The 21,077-nt window shown below is 39.3% G+C and overlaps 1 protein-coding gene across 6 annotated transcripts in view; it reads right to left on the bottom strand.

Annotated features, from left to right (window-relative positions):
- PTPN13 (protein tyrosine phosphatase non-receptor type 13) overlaps positions 1-20,866 on the bottom strand; it is a 195,390-nt gene extending 174,524 nt beyond the window's left edge. For 5 of the 6 annotated variants that reach the window (XM_036259635.1, XM_036259641.1, XM_036259668.1 and 2 more), the window contains exon 1: positions 20,391-20,866. The gene's annotated coding sequence lies outside the window, so the exon portion shown is untranslated. The remainder of the gene's footprint in view (positions 1-20,390) is intronic. The other variant, XM_036259654.1, reaches the window with a different exon arrangement.
- Between the last annotated feature and the right edge of the window lie 211 nt (positions 20,867-21,077).

Below are 21,077 nucleotides of genomic sequence, written 5' to 3'. Positions count from 1 at the left end.
TCTTGCTCTTCTCCTTCTGGCACCCCCAAGATGTGAATGTTGGCATGTTTGAAGTTGTCCCAGAGGCTCCTTACACTATCCTCATTGTTTTAAATTCTTTTTTCTTTTTGCTATTCTGATTGGGCGTATTTTGCTTCCTTTTATTCCAAATTGATGGTTTGCTTCTTGGCTTTACCTACTCCACTATTGAATCTGTGTAAATTATTCTTTATTTCAGTTAATGCCTTCTCATTTCTGACTGTGCATCCTTCATTTCTGACTGGTCCTTTTTTATGCTCTTGAGGCCCTCACTAAGTTTGCTGAGGTTCTCACTAAGTTCATTGAGCATCCTTATAAGCAGTATTTTGAACTCAGCATCTATTAGGTTGCTTATCTCCATTTCGCTTAGTTCTTTTCCTGGGGTTTTGTTCTGTTCTTTCATTTGGGACCTGTTTCTTTGTCTCCTCATTTTGGCTGCCTCCCTGTGTTTGTTTCTGTGTATTACTTAAGGAGAGTTATGGGGCTATCTGAGACCAGATGCTGCTCGTTTGAAAGAATTTAGGAAAACCTGAAGCAGGATCCAAGACAGGCCAATCCTATGGTGAAGCAAGTGGCAACAGCTTGGGTGGGCCTGAAAGTTGGGTGGGGTGGGGCCTCAGGGAGTCACCAGGGCGGGGCTACCAGTGTGAGCCAGGTTGCTGGAGTCCCAGATATGGTGGCTGTCTGCCGCCCCAGGGAAGGACTCACCAAAGAAACAAAGGCCTCTGACAACACTTCTGTCCAGGAGAAAGGCCCCTCTCCAGCCCTCGCTCTATTGCCAAACAGCTCAGTTCTTCCCTGCATGTCTCTGGCGCCCCTTGAGCTGCCTCCCCTCCAAGCTTAGAGGGAGAGAGTCCGACAAGTCCACGAGCGGGCCCCTTAAGGAGCTGCCTGGGGCTCCAGCCGCTTCAGCTTCCCTGAGCCTCAGTTCCCGCTGGTTTTTCCAGCCAGAAGTTATGGGGACTTTCCTCCTGGCACTGGAACCCTGAGCGGGGCACCTGGTGTGGGATGGGGACCCCTCAGTCCTCAGGGAGGACCTTCCCAGCCGAGGTGTCCTCCTGATTTTTATCCCCCACACGTGGGTGTGGAACCAGCCTGTCTGCCTCCGCCCCTCCTACCAGTCTGGATGTGGCTGCTGCTTTAATTCCGTAGTTGTAGGACTTCCATTCAGCTTGATTTCAGGTGGTTTTGAATGATAGTTGTTCTGTAGTTTAGTTGTAACGTTGGTGTGGTTGTGGGAGGATGCGATACCTCATTTACCTACGCCGCCATGTTGACCAGAAGTCGATAACATGATTTTTGTCTTCCATTTTGTTTATGTGATGTATCACATTTATTGATTTGCTAATAGTGTACCAGCCTTACATCCCTGGGATGAATCCCACTTGGTCGTGTTAAATAATATTTTAAAATATATTGCTGGCCCTGGCCAGTTTGGCTCAGCAGTTAGAGCACTGGCCTATGGACCAGAGTTCCGGGTGTGGTTCCCCCTCAGGGCACATACCTCAGCTGCAATTTGTCCTTGGCCCCGGGTTGGGGTTGTGTGGGTGGCAACCACTCGATGTGTCTCTCTTGTGTCGATGTTTCTCTTTCTCTTTTCCTCCCTCTCTCCCTCTCGTTCTTTCTGAAGATAAATGCAAAAATGTCCTCGAGTGAGGAAAATAAATAAATAAATAAATAAATAAAAATATATTGCTGGATCCGATTTGCTAATGTTTTGTTCAGAATTTTGGCATCTGTGTTCATCAGGGATACTGGCCTGTAATTTTCTTTCTTTGTAGTGTCGTTACCTAAAAATTAGGATTATTAGAAAAAGAGCTTGGAAGTCTTCCTTGCCCTTGAATTTTTTGGAAAAGTTTGAGAATAGCTATTCTGTAAATGCTTGATAAAACTCTCCATGTGAAGCCGTCTGGACCTGGGGTTTTGTTTGCTGGGAGTTTATTGATACAGCTTCAATTTCTTTAGTTATTAGACTGTTCATGTTTTCTGACTCTTCCCATTTCAGTTTTGGGAGACTGTGTGATTTTAGAAATTTGTCCATTTCACCTAGATTGTCCAATGTGTTGGCATATAATTGTTCATTGTATTTTCTAACAATCCTCTGTATTTATGTAGCATCAGTTGTTATTTCTGCTCTTTCGTTTCTGATTTTGATCATTTGGGCCTTATCTCTTTGTTTCTTGGTGAATCTGGCTAAATGTTCATCATTGTTTATCTTTTCAGAGAACAAGCTCTCGGTTTCATTGATCTTTTGAATTGTTTTTTTAGTCTCTATGTTATTTATTTCTGCTCTAACCTTTATTAATCTTTCCTTCTGCTTGTTCTGGGTTTTTCTTTTTGTTCACTTTCTAGTTCTTCAAGTTGTAGTGTTAGAGAGTCAATTAGAAATTTTTCTTGTTTCTTGAGATAAGCCTGTAATGCTATGAAATTCCCTCTCAGGGCTGCTTCTGTTGCATCCCATAGATTTTGTGTTGTTGTATGTTCATTTTCAGTGGTTTCCAGGAAGTTTTTAATTTCTTCCTTGATCTCCTTGGTAACCCATTTGTTGTTTAATAACATGGTATTTAGCCTCCACAGATTTGAATGTTTTTGAGTGTTTTTATTGTAATTAATTTCTAGTGTCATGCCACTGTGATCTGAGAAGATGCTTGATATGATTTCAATCTTCTTGAACTTATAGTGCTTGAACTTGTGTGCTAACATGTGGTCTGTCTTGGAGAATGTCCTATTTGCCCTTGAGAAAAATGTGTATTCTGCAGTAATTATCTGTGAATATCTATTAAATCCATCTGATCTAATGTATTGTTTGGGGCCTCTATTTCTTTGTTAATTTTTTGTCTAGAAGATCTATCCAGTGATGTCAGTGGGGTACTGAAGTCTCCCACTATGATTGTATTATTATTAATTTCTCCCTTGAAGTTCTCCATAAGTTTTTAAATATATTTTGGTGCTCCTATGTTGGGTGCATATATGTTTACCAAGGTTATATCCTTTTGTTGAATCACTCCTTTTAATATTATGTAGTGGCCTTCTTTGTCTCATTATGGCCTTCATTTTGAAGTCTATTTTAGCAGATATGAGTATTATTACCTCAGCTTTTATTTCATTTCCATTTGCTTAGAAAATTTTTTTCCATCCCTTCATTTTCAACCTGTGTAAGTCTTTTGTTTGAGGTGGGTGTCTTGTAGACAACATATATATGGGTCATGCTTTCTTATCCTCTCAGCTACTCTGTGTCTTTTGATTGGAACATTTAATCCATTTATATTTATTATTGATATGTACTTATTTATTGCCATTTTCATTTATTATGTCTGTTTCTTTCTCTATTTCTTCTGCTTATTATAGCAGTCCCTTTAGCATTTCTTGCAGTGCTTGTTTGGTGCTTATATATTCTCTGGCCTTTTTTTTTTTTTTTTGGTCTGAGAAGCTCTTTATTTCACCTTCTATTTTTAATAATAGCCTTGCTGGATAGAGCAGTCTTGGGTTCGGATGCTTGTTTTTCATTACCTTGAATACTTCATGCCATTTCCTTCTGGCCTGCAGTGTTTCTGTTGAGAAATCAGCTAACTGCGTTATGAGAGCTCCTTTGTAGGTAACCTGTAGCTTTTCTTTTACTGCCTTTAAGATTCTCTTTTTGTCTTTAACTTTTAGCATTTTAATTATGTTGTGTCTTGGTGTTGACCTCTTTGGGTTCTTCTTGCTTGGGGCTCTCTGTGCCTCCTAAACTGGTATGCCTTTTTCTTTCATCAAGTTAGAAAAGTTTTCTGCCACTATTTCTTCAAATAGATTCTCTAACCCTTGCTCACTTTCTTCTTCTAGTACTCCTAGGATGTCTTTGTTGTTATGTTTCATGTTGTCACACAGCTCTCTTAAACTGTCCTGTTTTTTAATTGATTTTTCTTTTTGGTTCTCTGATTGAGTAATTTTTTTTGAACCCTGTCTTCTAATTTGCTGATCTGATCCTTGGCTTCCTCTAATCTGCTGGTTGTTCCTTCTAATATGTTCTTTATTTCTGCTATGTCATTCTTGATTTCTGATTGGTCATTTTTCATTGGTTCCATATCTTTTCTCATGCTGTTAAACATTTTCATAATCATTAGTCTGAATTCTATATCTGATAATTTGCTTATTTCCATTTCATTTAGTCCTTCTTCTAGAGAATTCTCTTGTTCTTTCATTTGGGATTTGTTTCTTTGTTTCACCATTTTGTCTGTCTCAGCAGTTTGGAGACTGCCAAAAGTTCATAACTATTCTCAATGACCACACCGTCATAAGATCATTACGTATAACCCTGAACTAAAAGTTATAGATGATTTTCACAATTAAAATATTCAGTGTGCAGTGATTAAATACACAGGCTTTAGGACCAGATAGCATAACTAGATTGAAAATGTTGGCTCTCCCACTTAACTATCTATATTATTTGGGCAAATTACTCTCATTCGACCTACCTTAAGGCTGTTTTGGGAAACTGAAATTTTACTACAGCAAACAGTACATTTTATGAGTGTTTATTATCATTATTATTACTGAAATATCCTTGTGAAACAGTAACCTGGCCTTAAGTACAACTTCTAGTTTTTCTAAAGTGTTGGCTAAGATATTTGTTGCATTACAAGCAGTAAGGCTCTTTCGTATTTTAAAAAAATCTTCAGGTAAAATATCGTAACCTGTTTCTCAGCTCAACAGAACAGATTCTATATGTCATGAATTCTTCAATCTAATCCTTCTACCCTAATATATCCCTTATATATCACCATTTGGGGCATCTTTCTTTCCATTTAGCATTTTTAAAAATGAAAGTTTTCATAAAAATAAAGTAAAACAAAAACTATGGTTATAATCATGCTTTATTTACTAAATTTTATCTTTTCTCTATTTAATATATTTCTATGTTAGCCTGGCCAGTGTGGCTTAGTGGTTAAGCATTGACCCAATGATCAAGAAGTTGCTTGTTCTATTCCTGGTCAGGGCACATGCCCCGTTTGAGGGCTCAATCCCCATTGGGGGTGTGCAGGAGGCAGCCAATCAACGTGTCTCTCTCATCTATGTTTCTGTCTTTCTCTCTCCCTTCTTCCCTCTCTAAAAATCAAGAAAAACATAAAAAAATATACTTGCATGTTATAAAAAAAACTCTTATCAACCTAATTTTTGATCACTACAACATTCCATTGTAAGGACTTAGAATACTTTATTTATTTTTTAATCCTCACCTGAGGATATTATTACATTTATCTTCAGACAGAGTGGGCGGGAAAGAGAGAGAGAAACATCGACACGAGAGAGACACATCGATTGGTTGCTACCTGCATGACCCCAAGTGGGGCCATGGACTAACTGCAACCAAGGTATGTGCCCTTGGCCGGAATTGAACTTGGGACTCTCTGGTCCGCAGGCCGATGCTCTAACTGCTGAGCTAAACTGGCCAGGGCGGATTTAGAATACTTTAAACCAACCTCCTCTGTAAGCTATTTATGTTGTTTCCAATTTTATACCATTACAAATAATGCTGTGAAGAGCACTTAAATATTTTTTAAATATTTTCCGAAAGACGCTTTATTATATTTATTTAACAGTTTATAGTAAACTTGATGCTATGAAGACTACGGGTTAGTAGAGGGAAATCTTGGTGGAGGTGGCAAGGGAAGGCTGAAAATACACTACGTTTGCAAGAACAATTGTTCAAGAAGCTCATGACAATTCCAACATAGACTGTGGAGTTCTGTTTCTTATTTGCCATGTAAATTGAGGTACTATTTTGCTCCTCATTGTACTGCTCATTTCATTTATTTATTTATCTCCTCACCTGAGGACTTTTTTTTTTTTTTTTCATTTATCTTCAGATAGAGTGGGAGGGAGAGAGGGAGGAAGAGAGAGAAACAGTGATATGAGAGACACATCGACTGGTTGCCACCCACACGACCCTAACCGGGGCCGGGTACAAACTGCAACCAAGGTACGTGCCCTTAGTAGGAACCGAACCCAAGACTCTGATTCGCAGGCTAACACTCTAAATGCTGAGCCAAACTAGCCAGGGCATTGATACTGCTCATTTTAAAAGATACTATTCACATGAGAAGTTATGGTTAAGATAATTGACTTTGATGTCAGACAGACATGAATCCAAAATTCCTGCTTCACCACCAATACCTATGTGACTTAATGGTAACTCACTAAGGCTCAGTTTTGTCACCTATAATAAGAATAATAGTATCTTCTTACAGGACTGTTATAAAGATAAATAATATCCTACGAGTGTCAAATTCTTTTTTTTCTTTTTAGTGTTTGTATGGATTTTAGAGAGGAAGGAACAGGAAACGAGAGAGAGAAACTGCCTCCCACAAGCTCCCCACCAGGGATCCAGACCATGACGTGGACATGTGTCCTGACTGGGAATTGAGCCAGCAACCTCTGGGTGCACGGCAGGATGCCCCACCGAGCCATACTGGCAAGGGAAAGGCCATGTATATTTAAAAGTATGTTGTCTAAGTGAACTAGGAATAATTTATAAATTAGCTTAACATTATTTATTCTAGATTATTTCTCTTGGAAGTATGGAATATATAAACTAGCAAAAAGGAAAATTCACCAGCCACTATTATGTGCAATGGCAGTTAATTCTTTAATGATGTGGCTAAGACACTATTTTTAGAGGCCTACACTGAATTGTGCTGTTACTTAATAATCAAGTAGGTAACTTTAGGCAATCCACCATTATTTGTAGATAGCCAGCAGGTTTTGCAATATGCTGTTTCAAGAATTAAATGTTTTATCTGCAAATATAATGCTAACATCTAAGAAGAGGATAGAAAATTATTTTGTAGTCAAAGCAATTTGCAGAAAACATTCCCAATTAATTTAAAATTCTAAATCCTAGTGATAACAATCATAGTACTAAGTAAGTTTAAAGGCTACATAAGTAAAGTCACACTAGTGGTAAATAAAATACCCAACTACCATAACAGAATAATAAACACCAGGATGAGATTTTTATTTAAACACTTTTCCTGAATTTATAATTTAGATGGCTCATTTTAACTACAATCCTCAACCCCAGATTAAGTGAACCAAGCAGTAAATAATCCACATAGCAGTTTCAGTTGGACAAACATCACACACACTACTTAGAGACAAGATCTTTTGTCAGCTTGTTCTAACAAAGTGGCAGAGAGCAGCAGCAAATGAAAAATATCTTCAACTCAGTCAATAGTTGGCTTATTGAGCAAATTCAGAAGGTGCTGAATAAAATCACTTTCTACTTCATCCAATCCTCCCTGCCTCAGTGAGGTTTCTTCCTTACTGGAGGCCCCATATTTTACTTGACCATCACATATTACCAATAATCCCTATACCTTACTCTTCATTTTCTGCAGATCTGGATTTAGGCTGTCACTGTTCAAATTATTCAACTTCAAACTGATAAGACCTGGAAGTCCTTTATCAATCTCCCTTTACTTTCCCAACAGTGATGATTTCTAACCTTTACCTTGCCCCTCAAACTTCCAATTCTTCACCACTACCCAAATCATACTTAAAAGCAGATAATCTTGCCTCCTCCGACAGCACGTTCTGAAGATAACAACATTAAGTGTAAATTCTCTTACAAAACCTCGCTTTCATTTCTATCACTTGGCCCACATCTATCTTTGATGAATTCCCTTAAATCTTACAGAAAACTGTTGCTTTCCTCATGACTAAAGCTGGCAACCCTACCTAGGGCTCATTCTTTCACATCTAAACAGACTCTCACAAAAGGAGATTACTCTTTTATTATAATTTATTTTTATTTTTAAATATGTTTTTATTGATTTTTTAGAATGAGAGGAAGGGAAAGAGAGGTAGAAATATCCATGTGAGAAACATCGATCCACTGCCTCCTGCACACCCCCTACCGGGGATCGAGCCCACAACCTGGGCATGTGCCCTGACTGGGAATCAAACCAAAACCTCTCAGTCCATGGGACGACGCTCAATCCACTGAGCCACACTAGCAGGGCAAGGAGATTACTCCTTTTCACTCCTCTAACACTTTAAATCTCTTCATCTCACAGAATCTGTTCATCATCTTTAATCTTAGAAAACAATTTTTTTCTGACCTATTAAATCTCATCCATTTTGCAACCAAATACCATCCTATATTTTAATGTCCTTCCATTATTTCCCTTCCTTGCCAGTGTAGTAAAATAGTTTTTTGTTGTTAATTCTCACCTGAGGATATTTTTTCCCTTGATCTTCAGAGGCAGTGGAAGGAAGAGAGGGATTGGGGGAGAGACAGAGAAACATCTATGTGAGAGAGACACGATGATTGGTTGCTTCCTGCACATGTCTCAAACAGGACCAGGAATTGAACCTGCCACCCACGTATGTGCCCTTGACTGGGAATCAAACCGGAGACCCTTTGGTGCGCAGGCTGCCGCTCCAACCACTGAGCAACACTGGCCAGGGCTGGTTCTTTTGCTAGTAATAACGTTCAACTGATCACACTGTTCTGTTTCTTCTACTTTTCTTTCTGTGTTTTTTTTAATTGACTGATTTCAGAGAGAAAGGAAGGAGGAGAAAAACATGAGTTTGTTGTTCCACTTACCTATGTATTTATTGGTTTATTCTTGTATGTGCCCTGACTGGGGGTTGAACTCACAACCTTGGCATATCGGGACGATGCTCTAACCAACTGAGCTACCTGGCCAGAAACTTCTACTTTTCTTTAGTCATCTTTCTTTGGCTCCCTGTGGCATCTGGCACTATTGGTCACATAAGTCCTTGACAGATTCTCCTAACACGCTTTCTCTAGCATTATACTTTCCTATTTCTTTTACTCTGTACTCTTCCTTAAAAGTTTTATTGCACTTATTCACTGTTTTGAAATATAGAACAGTTTCCTATCTTTCTTATCTGTCTTGTTTTAACCTAGATTCAAAGTTTTTTGGTAAAAAGCATTTTCTTTTTATTTTCCAATATTTCTCAAAATACAGAAAATAATTCTGAACACAGAGAGGTCAGTCAAATACTGTAAGCTGTATAGTTAGTTTAGATAAGAAACAAAGGACATTCAAAACAAAAATAAATGTATATTACTTGTAAAACATTTCTAATTGTTGCTATTTTAACTATAGTCAAACAATCCTCTGGATAGTTTTTCTACCAATTTCTATATTTTTCCATAGTCAAGATGACATGGCAGATTTGCCCATTTTATTTCCTTTAAAATTTCAATCATTTTAGTCTTAAAATGGCATGTCTGTAGCTACCATGTCTAAAAAGATCTTACATATATAACAATGTAATAAAAGCAGTCAGTGAACGAATCAAAACAATGTATACTAGAGAAGTCAGTATACATTGGGGGATAAAGAGATAAACCATGCTATTGTCTCAGTATTATTAATCATATTTCTTAGGTAACTGTTTCCCCTAGTATAAACAGCTGAAGAAAGAAGTGAAAGGTAAAGAATTTTTATAAATGAAAATCAATGGACTGTGCCCAGTCATTTTATATGTGTAGTAAGTCAGGAATAAAGCTCACAAAAAACCATATGGTAGGTATTATTTCCATCTTAAAGATTAGACACAGAGAGATTAAATTACTTATCCAGAATGACTAATTACTAAAAGAGCTAAAATACAAACCAAAAACTCTCTAAATTCAAAATCTGCGTTCCTTCTATTACATTATACTTTCTAATTTATATTTGAAAGTAAATAAATAAATCATGATACTACCTAGATTTAGTTTTGACAAATGTTAACATTTAACAATGGATATAAATACATTAATTTTCTCTTGTTAAAGGTGAACAATAACTGAATTTAGTATGTAAATGGTAGACTGAACACTGATTTTTTTTCAATTGTACAAATGAGCCATATTATTTCAAGGAATTAAGTATCAAACAATGCAAAGAATAAAAGTACCAAATCTTAATGGCCATGAATCAGCCTCCACAGAAAGTGAATTCAGTTTCTTAAATATTCTCTACGTCAAGACACTGTAATCAGCATCATTTATGTGTTAGACACCAAGTGGGAAGTCAATAACAACCCCTCCCCCCAATCTATGCATATTACAACCAAATTCCACTAAACTGGAACCAAATGGAGATCAGATATTGAGAAGTCTGGAGAGAAAATAATTGGACCCCCAACATCTACTCTCTTCAATTAGTTTTGAGACAGCCAAGTGCCCAGCAAAGGCCATCGTAAGGAAGTGGAGAAGAACAATAAAAGATGTCTGGGTCGGTTCTGGAGTATTAAGCCTGGACTTCATGATATGTTAAAGGAAAATAAATCCCTACCTTCTTTTGGTCCATTGTTATGCTAGATCTCTTGTATTAGCAACCCAATGCAATTTCTAACTGTAAGAAGCAGAACAAATCATTGCAATGGTCTTGGACAGGGCACACACAGAGAATATTCAAGCAGCATTTTTCAAATCAGTGCTCCTATTATGAGACATGTTAAAAGACGTACTATGAATTCTGTAGTTAAAATGTCAAATAAATAACAAACGATATATACGATATCATCTTGGAGATTCAAAGGTATGTTAACATAGTAAAGGTTCGAAAGTATGCACAGTATCTGTCGGGAAATGTGCTACAAATACTTTCTAAAGAATTTGAGGTGATGACACACAACACTTACTCCCAGAGGCACAGCAACCTAAAATCCACAAATATTAAATAAGAGCTCTGTGTTTGTGAAATTGTGAACATGCACATATCAATATACTAGAATTTATAAGTCCAGGAGTGTTACCCTTCAAAATAGACACTTTGGGAGGATACATACCCATGTCCTCGAACATAATATTATCAAAAACATTTCTGGGACTATCTTTTATAATTATGTTTACAGCCACATTTTTATTTATTTTATTTTTATTTTTTATTGGTTCTAGAGAGAGGGGAAGGGGGAGGGAGAGAGAGATTGAAATATTGATGAGAGAGAACATCGATTGGCTGCTTCCTGCATGTCCCCCACTGGGGATTTAGCCCACAACCTGGGCATGTGCCCTGACCAGGAATCGAACCGGCAACCTCTTGGTGCATGGGTCAATGCTCAACCACTGAGCCACACTGGCTGGGCTATAGCCTTATTTTTAAAATCACTGCTTTTATTTTATAATCATTTTTCATTTTAATTCAAATTATACTCCTTAACCACTCACTCACCTTTCTAAAACATGAATACATTCTCTAATTGAATCAAACCCACTCTCAAAGAACAGATGTGCCACTAGAAAAGATATTCAAAACAACATGCCATATGCTCTAAAAGTAACTCCAAAACAGGAGATGTACTGTTCTTAAAATGAGTAGTTTGAAGAGGACATTTGTTTTCATGAAATGTGTGAAAATCAGGCACACATTACATATATCAAGGACCCAAATAATAAGTAGAAGAAATATGAAGCCCACAGAACAAAGCAAGGTCATAACTTTGAAACAAACAAACATAAAAAACCCTTTTTAGTTCATATATTACTTTTACCTAGTGTTTTTTTTTAACTTTGTAAATCAAATATATACCCAAAATTAAAAGCTAATATTTATCTAATACTTGGTTTGCACTAGGTACTACTCTAAGTGCTTTACATGTATTAACTCATTTGGTCCTTACAACAATCCCATAAAAGAAGTCTGGTAATTATCCTCCTTTTGCAGATGAAGAAAACAAAGCACAGGGAGGTTAAGAAACTTGCACAAGGTCAGAGAGTTGGTACGTCAGAGTCAGCAAATCAAAATCTAGGCGGCCTCACTCCAGAGTCTGTGCTCTAAACACCATGCTATACTGCCCTGGCCGGTTTGGCTCAGCGGTTACAGCGTCCGCCTGCGGTCCGGAGAGACCCGGGTTCGGTTCCCGCTAAGGGCATGTACCTCGGTTGCAGTTTGTCCCCGGCCCTGGTTGGTCGTGCGGGTGGCAGCCACTCGATGTGTCCCTTTCACATCGATGTTTCCCTCTCTCTCTGTTCCTCTCTCTCCCTCCCACTCTATCTGTACAAAAAAAAAAAAAGGAAAAAAAAATGTCCTCGGGTGAGGATAAAAATAAACACCATGCTATACTGATTCTCTAACTAATAGGAGAGGGCACATCATGCACAGCTGCATCTGAAAACAATTCATACCTATTCAGATAGTTCCCCCCTTTTCAGTAAAGTTTTACGAGTTCACATGTTATTTAATTTTCTCTTCACAACTGTTCTGTGCCAGTATATCCTGCCAATAGATCAATTTACTTGGCATGAACTCAGATGATTAAAGCTATGTGACCACAGACTATTTCATTTATGTGTTGTCTTGAAAATGTGTCCTCTCTGTGTGAATCACCATTGCCTAGTAAAGTACCTGTAAGAAAATAGGAATTCATGGTATATTTACAGAACACAGAACAATTAAAAAGGGAGCTGGGCATCAGAATGTGGATAGGTCAGTCCAGATTCAACACTACCAAAAAAAGTCAACTAACTGGTTTGGTTCACCAAAAGTGATTCGTTAGTATCCTTTCTTTGGGTGAACAATATTATCCATTTTTCAATTAAATCTCAGTATCTCAATACAATCTTAAAATCCCTTTGCAGTTTGGAATCTTGATGCACTAACATAAACTGAAAGATTCAGATAAAAATGTTAAGAACAGCTCAGTTTGGTCTTCAGTTACACAATGGGTGTGATATATTACGTGACCACATTAAAATATTTTCTTTCATTTGAAAGTTGAATGAAATCCCCATTAATTTAATAACAGAATAATATAGTCCAGAGGTTTTATTTCAACTATAAGAATTATGTAACTATAAACACTGGAGGATATGTTGACTTGAATTATAAGTGAAGTAACAGTATTGTTGGGTACTATATCCTATTTTTTATTCATTTCTATATACCTCAAAGTTCTGCCAGAATTTCAAAGTTCTGATTGAACTCAAATGAATGGTATATATCTACAATACAGTTTTATCTAGTTTTGATTTGATAATGGAAGATTCCTGAATTAAAGTTTCTATTATATTTATTTCTTTGTAATTATTAGGTTTTTGTTTTAACAAAACAGCCATTCCAGCTTTCAAGTGTAGCTTCAAAAATACATTTTAGCCTTGGTAAATTTTCACACAGCCCATAGAAAATTGAGATGTGTTACATTTGAACCACAGCCTCAAGCTCATTCCTTAAACTAAGCATAGACACTATCATCAGAATAAAATTAAAATAGATTGTGTAAAGAATGAAATCAATAAACATTATTATGTTCAAACAATTCCATGTAATTACATCTCAGCACAAATCAAGAACATGAAAGACAACGAAGAGGAAATAAATCTATCATTCAGAACCTTACAATAAGGAAAATTCCTGTACCAAAATACTAATTTTTTTTTCCACTTCAAAAACTGAATTACATTATATTTTCCAGAAGAGATATTTGACTACACTAAGACTTAAAACAATTAATCATCCCCCAATGGTTTAAATGTTTATTTTAAAAATTACATTTTTCTAGAAAAAGTGCTTAAGTAATAAATACTTAAGCAGTACTAAGAGAAACAAAATTTCTTAAAAGCGTTCCCTTATTTTACAAAAATTCCCAGACTATATCTTTCTTTTAAACACTACCAATCTTGAATATTTTTTACCACATACTCGGGTTATACAATCAACCTTAATTTAAGTTATTCAACAAGAATTTTTCATTTTTTTTCCACAGACTACATTAGAACTAAGTGGAAAAAATTAATACATAAATGTGATGTTGTATACAAACCATTACATCAGGCATCCTTTAAAAAAAAAAAAAAATGCCAACAACATTCTGGATGCAAATTTGTCTTATGTGAGTAGGTAAGAAAGCATATGTTTATATAAAAAGAAATGTACTACCTACCAATAAGGGAAAAGTAAATAAAATACTTTTTTAAAAAATATGTTTTTAATTGATTTTTTAGAGAGAAAGGGAGAGAGAGAAACATCAATTGGCTGCCTCCTTAATGCCCGCTACTGGGGATCGAACCCTGCAACTCCGGCATGTGCCCTGATGGAAATTGAACTGGGATCTCTCAGTCCATGGGAGGATGCTCAATCCACTGAGCCACACTGGCTGGGCTCAAGAAATTCTTTGAACTGAAAATAATTTGTTTCCATTTCTACTTAAGACACACTAAACCAATAGAGAAAACTTTGATTTTTTTTTTTTTTTATGTGTTAAGAAGGAGCTGCAGATGAGACGAACTACACATAGTAGTTTCTTCCAAACTGTGCATCAGTAGTTAACAAGTGGCAAAACACCATCAAAATTCATGACATGTTGTTAGTTTCCGATAATCTCAAATTGTTTAGAAACCTTATTTTGTTGAAGGGGATGCTTTCTCATATGGGAAAAAAATAGTCTCTTGTATATCTGCACGTTCATGTTAAAACTAATAAGATGATTTTCTGTTGAAAAATTAAATCATATTGTATGACCTAAAGAGTCTCCATTTGTAAAAGAAAAAAGAACCTTCCCCAAATAGAAAAACCTTGAATGAAATCCCAACATTTGAGTTGAAATGATAACTTTCTCTATTTCCAAACCAGAAACTGTTGTAATATACGAGAGCAATTTTGAACCGTTGGTTAGATTCAGAGCATTTTGATAAATAAACACAAAGACATTAAAGTTTCTCCTCGCAGTTAAGTTTAAAAAGGAAAACCTTACAAGTAGGTACAACACACTGAGGAAAGTGTTAATGTAAACATCAAAAATATGATATTTCCGCTCACTTATAAAACTATCAAAAGTACATATTTTTAGGTTATAAATGTGAAGGAAATGAACATGAATATGAATATTCCATTTGATGATGAGAAGTTGGAATACAAATTTTAAAATCTAGAGGTAATACAGAATTTTCTGCGATGTTAGCTACAAGTGGCTATTGAGCATTTAAAAGACTGCCGGTCAGAACAGGGAACTGTTTTAAATTGTTATCTAATTAATTTACATTTAGCCTCTTGTGACTGTAACTACTACACTGGACAATATAGCTCTAAAAAACTGGAGGAAGCCCTGGCCAGTTTGGCTCAGCGGTTAGAGCGTCGGCCTGCGGTCCGGAGAGACCCGGGTTCGGTTCCCGCTAAGGGCACATACTTCAGTTGCAGTTTGTCCCGGGGTGGCAGCCACTTGATGTGTCCCTTGATGTCGATGTTTCTCTCTCTCTCTCTCCCTTCCTCTCTCTCCCTCCCACTCTATCTGTACAAAAAAAATGGAAAAATATCCTCGGGTGAGGATAAAAATAAATAAATAAATAAAAAATAAATAAAATAAAAAACTGGAGGAAAATATCTGTTTCTTATTTCTGATTGAAATAGTAAAAAGTCCTATAGATGGGCATATACATAAATGCTTCTGTCTCATGAGTTCACTTTTTAAAAAGTACTTGTGGCCCTGGCCGGTTTGGTTCAGTGGTTAGAGCATCAGCCTGAGGTCCAGAGAGACCTGGGTTCGGTTCCCGCTAAGGGCACATACCTCGGTTGCAGTTTGTCCCTGGCCCTGGTTGGGTGAGTTGTGTGGGAGGCAGCCACTCGATGTGTCCCTTTCACGTCAATGTTTCTCTCTCTCTCTCTCTCCCTCTGAACAAAAAATGTCCTCAGGTACTTGTGATTTATATAGAAGAAAGAACTATAATTCTGTATAATAATGTTGTGGTATTTGTGCATATCAAGTTTTCTAATATTAACCTAGAGAGGAATAAAATATTGGTTCACAGGTTGGCTCTATGTTTAATTTCTTTCTTATTTTTTTTCTTAATCCTCACCCAAGGATATTTTTACATTTATTTTCAGACAGAGTGGGAGAGGGAGAGAGAGAGAGAGAGAAACATCAATGTGAGAGAGACACATTGATTGGTTGCCACCTGCACAACCCCAACCGGGGCTGGGGACGAACTGCAACGGAGGTATGTGCCCTTGGCCGGAATCGAACCCGGGACTCTTTGGTCTGCAGGGCAATGCTCTAACTGCTGAGCATAACCAGCCAAGGCTCTATGTTTAATTTCTTAGGGAGCTTCCAAATATTTGGATACATTAGTCTCACTCCCTGCCCCACCCTCCAAAGATTCTGGTTTAATTGGTCTTAGTTGAGTACTGGGTATAAAGATATTTCAAAGCTACTGAGGTGATTCGAACATGCAGCTACTCAACTAGAAATAAAATAGGAAACCGTTTTTTAGACATAGATGCAGTATGCAGCCAAAGACATTGCTTATAGATATACTCACTCATTTCTTACAGTTAGTATAAAACTTTAACTTACACCATTTAAAGTCCTAAATCAATTTTCTCATTAAAAGCTATCTTTTTAGCCTGGCCAGTGTGGCTCAGTGATTGAACATCGACCCCATGCACCAAGAGGTCGCTGGTTCGATTCCTGATCAGAGCACATGCCCAGGTTGTGGGCCCAATCCCCAATGTGGGGGCATGCAGGAGGCGCCAATTGACATTCTCTCTCATCCATGTTTCTATCTCTCTCCCTCTTCCTTCCTCTCTCTCTAAAAATTAATAAAGAAAAAAATTTAAAAACTCTCTTTTTAAAATCCAGTTCCTGAGTTGTTCAACCCATTTTAATTTTCAATTAAAAGAGAAAGGTTCTTCAGCCTCGCCACTTTTGCTCAGCGGTTAGAGCCTCTGCCTGCAGACCAAAGAGTCTCAGGATAGATTCCATTTAAGGGCACATACCTGGGATGCACTTCCATCCAGGCCTTGGTCAGGGCTGTGTGGGAGGCAGCCAACTGATGTCTCCCACACACTGCTGTTGTGCACTCTCTCTCTCTCTCCCCCTATCTTTTCCTCCTTTCATCCCTCCCTCTCTTCACCCCTCCCACTCTATCTGAAAATCAATGGAAAATATCCTCAGGTGAGGATTAAATTTAAAAAAAGAGAAAGGGTTTCTGAGAAAAAAATGGGAAATCAGAGCAACAAATCCTCTCCCTTCCCCATCAGCATGAATCCTTCTTCCTGAGACCCAATATCTTTTCTCCTTTTCCAGGCCCCTACCTTGTAAAGTGAGATTAACTCAAATGAGTCACACTTTGTTACATCAGAGGCCAGATAGAATACCTTCAATGAACTATTCTAATTAATAGCACAAGTATATGCCCAAATAAGAATATGTTGACAAGTAACTCCTAAATGCACTGACTTGGAGTATGGTAGTGTTTCTTTTCTATTTCAAATGGTATTAATTACAATTTAATTTTAACACAAAAATGTTTTATAGTTTATTTAAGAAATACAGCCCTGGCCGGTTTGGCTCAGCGGTTAGAGCGTCAGCCTGCGGTCCAGAGAGACCCAGGTTCGGTTCCCAAGTAAGGGCGCGTGCCTCGATTGCAGTTTGTCCCCGGCCCTGGTTGGGTCATGCGGGTGGCCTGACTGGTGTGGCTCAGTGGTTGAGCATCGACCCATGCACCAAGAAGTCGCTGGTTGGATTCTGGGTCAGGGCACATGCCCAGGTTGTGGGCCCGGTCCCCAGTGGAGGGCATGCAGGAGGTGGCCAGTGGATGTTCTCTCTCATCGATGTTTCTATCTCTCTCTCCCTCTCCCTCTCTCTCTAAAATCTATAAAGAAAAATAAAAAATACAAACTGTCAAAATATTGGATTAAGCAGTGGCAGCTTATCCCCAATAATCCTTTTCTCCACTCTCTTTGGAGCTCATCAATAAGATGAGCTAGAAAAATACATACTCAATTGATATAGGAGAAGCTACAATGCTCTTCCATTTAATCCGTAACCTATTAAAAGTGAAATAAAGCAAGGATTTGACCTGTTTCTCTTTTTTTCTAATATTTTTTAATTGATTTTTTAGAGAGAGAGAGGAAGGGAGAGAGAGAAACATTGATGTGATAAAGATGTCTCCTGCACGCCCCCTCTGTGGATGGATCCCGCAAGGGCAATGTGCCCTCTCCAGTAATGGAACCAGGACCCCTCAGTCCATGGGTGGCCGCTCAATCCACTGAGCCACGCCAGCCAGGCTGACCTGTTTTTCTTAATAATAAATAAAGAACACATAAATTTCATTCATTTAAAGATTGACATCTATTGCCCCCCTCACCCCCATGCAGTTCAGTTGGTTTAGCTGGTTCTGTGAGCCAGGAGGTCACTGGTTTGATTTCTGGTAGGTTTGATTCCCTGTCCAGACACATGCCTGGGTTTCAGGCTCATCCTATGATGGGTTTGCAGGAGGCAGCCGGAGGATGTTTCTTTCTCATGGATGTTTCTCTGCTTCTTTCCCTCTCCCTTTCTCTCTCTGAAATCAACAAAAACATAGTTGAAAACTAACTAACTAAATAAATATTTTTAAAAATGGACACCTATCATCTACTCAAAAATTGATCAGACAATTCTCGAATTTACTTCTTGGATTTATGAGACATACTTACAGAAGAAGATAATGTAAGTATTTACAACTTTTGACTCCTATCATAATATCAAAATCTATCTTTTCAGTGGACACTGGTTTCACTGGTTTGTGTATACATGTATTACTTGTGACATGAAAAGCTATTTATAAATATTTTTGGATGCTGGTAATCACCCTCCAAAAAGTAAGTAGGCTTTAACATGCATGTAAAAATCCCAGCCCTGACTGGTTTTGTTCAGTGGTTAGAGCAGTGGCCTGCCAACCAAGGAGTTGCAGGTTCAGTTCCCTCAAGGGCACATACCTTGGTTGTGGTTCCTCCCAGGGGGTCCAGTGGATGAGTCCCTCTCACCCTCTCACGAGAGTCCTATGTTTCTGTCTCTCTCCCTTTCACTCCCTCCCACTCTATCTGAAGATAAATAGAAAAATATCCTCAGGTGAGGATTTTTTTTAAAAAAATTTTTTTGGTGGGACAAATGTAAATTCAAAAGACAACCCTACCTAATGGTAAAGGAAGTCATAATTCTCCAATTGTAAAAGTGAAAGACACTATGAATTAGTCTCTTTTCTTAATAACTAACCCTAGTTACTTTTCTATTTTTAATTCCTGCTTCCATCCTACCCTCTCCCCCACACATACTCCCACAAAGCAGCTACGACATCAAAGTTAGAACACAATGTTATTATGAAAAAGTATAATAAATTTAGAATTGAATGATAAAACATTCAATTAGCCCTCTGTATGAATTTACTGAATCAATATATGCATGCATTTGACTTAAAAATGCTAATGACATGAAGAGGAGAAATAATTTGTATCATAGCACTACCACAAGCAACCAATAAGCATGAAGCAAGTTTTCACTTGGACCCTGGGAACTCAGTCATCAAGAATTTGGGAAAATATCAACGCTTGCTTCATAATACAGCAACTTTCATTTTCCCCCCATCCTTTAGTAAACTCTGTAGATATACATTTTTAAATCTTGCTAATTAGTTACCAGCGCCCTCACAGATCAGGTGTCCTACATTTTGTTTAGGTCCCCGCCTTGAAAACAAACCCGATTGCCCCATTTTCTGAGAGGTAAACTCAGCTCCGGGCAGCTCCCTATGAAGTCACCGCGTTTGTTGTTTCAAAGATGCAATTAAACAAAAATGACACAAGGCTGTCTTAGAGATTAGCTGGACGTGTGTGGGGGTGTCGTTCGTATACGTGCAAGGCCAATGAAACCTGTATTGTTTGCTGTATGTCTATTTTAGTGGTAAATCCCCCCCAGCTCCGTTTCCTCTCATCCAATATATTCACAACAGAAGGAAATTAAAGTTCGTAAGAACTTGCTCGACTTGACCAAACTTTAACTTTCTTCCCGCTTTCCGTACTAAAGAATCAAGTAATGAGTGGAAGGGGTTGGGGGACGGTGTTAACTCGCGCACCAAGAAGAAAAGCAATAAAAGAGCTTGCATCAGACAGTGTCTCTCCATCTGCCCCCACTGCCCCTCGTCCCCCACCACCCCACCCCCTCTTCCCCGAGCCCTTACATATACACATTCTTCTGGGCGGCCTCTAACCACATCATGTCCACAATCATTTACAAAAATTAGAAACAGACTCCGAGAGCCCTTCCCTTAGCACGCACAGAGCAGAGCTGCACTAGCATGATGGGACAATGTCACTCCCTATTACTCCACAATCTCGTACTTGCCCTTTGAGGTTTCATTCCCAGGAATCCGACTTTCCTCCGCGGAAGAGGTGGATCTACCTAATTCAAAATGACATTTCATCTCATCTCCCCCCACCCCCACTCTAACATGCAAAAACATCCCACTACGAAAACCAAAGAAAAGTTTCTTCCACCAGGGCAACAGAGGAGTTGGTTTTAGGGGCTGGAGCAAAAGCAGAGGGGAGAAAGAGGGCGAGCGCGGTGTACTCTGCTGTGCACTTCTGCACATGCAGTCCGGAGCCCGAGGCCGCTCTAGTCCTTACCGGCTCGCCTGGAGACCGGGTCCTGCTACTGGGGCGCGCGGCGAAGACGCGGCGTCGGGGCGGGCCGCCGGCAGCCGCCGCGGGCGCCGAGAGCCACCACCTCTTCTCCCCTACGCGGCTGCGGGCGTGGGCCGAAGGAGCTGGAGAAGGAGCCTGGGGAAGGGGCGAAGAGGAGCAGCATCTCCTCCTCCTCCTCCACGCCTCGGAAACGCCCCTCCAGCGGCGACCCGGGACGATCGCCTGACCCAGGAGCGCTCGCGCAGTCTCTCCGCCCTCCGGTGCTCAGCGCGTCTCCAAGGGCTTCGCCAAACCCCTCTGGGGCCGGGTGGCTCAACTCCTGCAGCCGGCTCCGAGCGCTGCCGAGGTGGCTGGGGCGGACTGGGGAGCCAGGGCGTGCTGCTCGCCAGCACGACGGTCTCTAGAGGCCGTGATCATGGTGTGTCACCCGCGCCGCGCCGCGACCGCGGGAGCTATTCGCACAACTCCGGCTCCACCTTAGGCGGCCGCGCCGGCCCCGCCCCCATTCCTGTCATTCAACCCTTCCCGGGCTCCTGGAGGACAGCAGATCTCCAACCCTGTGCTCCCCTCGGCCTGATTGGCCCACTAGGCCTCCAGCCCCGCCCCCTCCCAAGGGACGAGGTCGCCGGGGAGACCAGCGCTCCGGTTCCCATGACAACCGGTGCCTTG

The sequence above is a fragment of the Molossus molossus genome, unplaced genomic scaffold, assembly GCF_014108415.1.
Source record: "Molossus molossus isolate mMolMol1 unplaced genomic scaffold, mMolMol1.p scaffold_m16_p_1, whole genome shotgun sequence".
Classification (NCBI taxonomy): Eukaryota; Metazoa; Chordata; class Mammalia; order Chiroptera; family Molossidae; genus Molossus; species Molossus molossus.
Note: the sequence above shows the minus strand (reverse complement) of the source record. Positions and strands in the feature narration are given on the sequence as shown.